The sequence below is a fragment of the Cnephaeus nilssonii genome (assembly GCF_951640355.1).
Source record: "Cnephaeus nilssonii genome assembly, chromosome: 4".
Taxonomy (NCBI): Eukaryota; Metazoa; Chordata; class Mammalia; order Chiroptera; family Vespertilionidae; genus Cnephaeus; species Cnephaeus nilssonii.
The window spans coordinates 49,216,325-49,218,886 of NC_137075.1; the positions used below are offsets into that span (position 1 = coordinate 49,216,325).

At 41.1% G+C, this 2,562-nt stretch overlaps 1 pseudogene across 1 annotated transcript; it reads left to right on the top strand.

Moving 5' to 3' along the window:
* The first annotated feature begins 253 nt into the window (after window positions 1-253).
* On the top strand, window positions 254-790 carry LOC307098882 (large ribosomal subunit protein uL23-like; annotated as a pseudogene). The gene has a single exon. The product of its transcript is annotated as a large ribosomal subunit protein uL23-like (transcript).
* The last annotated feature ends 1,772 nt before the right edge of the window (window positions 791-2,562 follow it).

The following is a 2,562-nucleotide window of genomic DNA, read 5'->3' on the forward strand; positions in this document are numbered from 1 at the left end:
AATTCTGAAGAAACACATGCAATTATCTATCGACACTTGGACATTTTCCTGTCCTGAGATCCAGTAATAAACCAAGAAGTTATCCAGGTAGCCACAATAGATGTCATAGGCAGACCCAAACACATGTATTCTGTTACCAGTAGACCCTCACTCAGAGCTTGTTTATTCCTTCATAACAATTTTTTAAAATTAATTTTTTAGAGAGAGGAAGGGAATGAGAGAGAGAGAAAAAAAAATCCATGTGAGCTTTTTACGAAGATGGCGCCGAAAGCTAAGAAGGAAGCCCCTGCCCCTCCCAAAGCCGAAGCCAAAGCAAAGGCTTTGAAGGCAAAGAAAGCAGTGTTGAAAGGAGTCCACAGCCACACACAAAAAAAGAAGATCTGCACATCACCCACCTTCTGACGGCCAAAGACACTAAGGCTCCGGAGGCAGCCTAAATATCCTCGGAAGAGCGCACCCCGGAGAAACAAGCTTGACCACTATGCCATCATCAAATTCCCCCTGACTACCAAGTCAGCCATGAAGAAGATAGAAGACAATAATACACTTGTGTTCATTGTGGATGTCAAGGCCAACAAGCACCAGATCAAACAGGCTGTGAAGAAGCTCTATGACATTGATGTGGCCAAGGTCAACACCCTAATCAGGCCCGATGGCGAGAAGAAGGCATATGTTTGACTGGCTCCTGACTACGATGCTTTGGATGTTGCCAACAAAATTGGAATGATCTAAACTGAGTCCAGCTGCCTAATTCTAAATATAAAAATTTTACACTGAAAAAAAAACCACAAACAAACAAAAAAATCCATGTGAGAGAGAAACATGTCTCAACCAGGGATTGAACCTATAACTTGGGTATGTGCCCTGACTAGGAATTGAACCTTCTACCTTTTGGATTACAGTACAATGCTCCAACCAACTGAGCCACAGCAGCCAGGGCTCCTTTTTAAAAATGTTATAAATTATCTTCATACTTTTCAAATCTATAGCTACAGCCAATGATGAAAAGGGCCAAGAGGAGTTTCCACGTAGACAATCCTATATAATAAAGAGCTAATATGCTAATTAGACCGAACAGCAGAATGACCATCCAGACGACTTTCTGGATGAAGCCGGGGCTGCAAGGGCCGAGGCAGCTGGGGCTGTGAGGGCCGAGCCCCTTGCACAAATTTCGTGCATCTGGCCTCTAGCAATAGTGATAAGATAGCAAGGTAGGAGTCGGAAAACCTATGAATAGCAAATAGTGTCAGAGACAACTAAGGAACATCACTGCTTATAGGAAGCAACACTGGGCCCGGCTCATTGTCCCTAGACTTTGCCTTGGAATATTCCTCTTCACATTCCCAGAACCCATTCCTTCATCCATATATTTGCTTTGGTTTGCTGGTATATTTTGTTGTTTTATTTTTTTAAATTGTCCTTCCTGGCTCAACCATGCTCTCCATTATGAATTTTTAACCTGGCAAGTGTCTCATACCCAAACAGGGTTTTCTGAGAAGCTCCTTTCTGCCAGCCAAGGGAAATAAGACTCGTTAGTTAAAATACCCAAAACCACAAAAAGCAAAGTGATCAGGAGCTCATTAGGCTACAGCTACACATACTTGAACACATTATTATCCTCAAGGGCATCTCTGTATTTTGTGAAATACTATATGATAATCACAATGACCCTGGGTCATAAAGATATTAAAAAGACAGCTACATATATAATAATACAAATTAGAAAAGCTTCTAATTTTGTTTTACAAATCATTAAAAGCTCAGTTGTCTTAAATTCACGGTGGTCCAAATGAACTCCTGATGGGTATTAAAGAGATTTTCTGCCTCTCTCCATTTTGTGTTCTCTACCTCTCCTTACCCCACTACCACTTCCTCTCCCCACTTCTCTCTCTCTCTCTCTCTCTCTCTCTCTCTCTCTCTCTCTCTCTCTCTCACACACACACACACACACACACACACACATACACATATCCTTTTTAAAGATATGGGACCAGCAGTACATATGCACAGGACTGAAACAGACTTACCCAAAAGAATCCCTTGCCAGACACCTGATCACCATGTAGTACTTTCCAACTCTTTTTCTCAGCTACAATACAAATGATATATAGCATTAAGTGAGCAAATACTCCCGTGGCAGGATTTATGCGTAACCCCTTAACTTGGTCTATAAGTCTCCTACTCTGAACAACAACAACAACAACAAAACATGCTGGAATGAAGTCACTGAAACTGACATTATTATAAATAAATTGAATCTACTTTATTTAAAAGCAACAACACTTCTTTGTTACTTCAACTATTATTAGTTGATACACCACACAACTAGTTGAAACACACTGGCAGCCTGGAAACATGCCTATGGATTAGCTGGTTTACTGGGAAGAGCTTTGGTTTAGTATTAAGACAAATCTGGATTACTCCTGGCCCTGGAACTTTTGACCTGTGCCAAGCTTGCTGCCTACTTCTTGCCTCAGGTTTATCTGTGAGGATAATAAACTGTTATCACAAGATGGTTATGCAGATGAAATAAGATGATATGTGATAGCACCAACGTGCCTG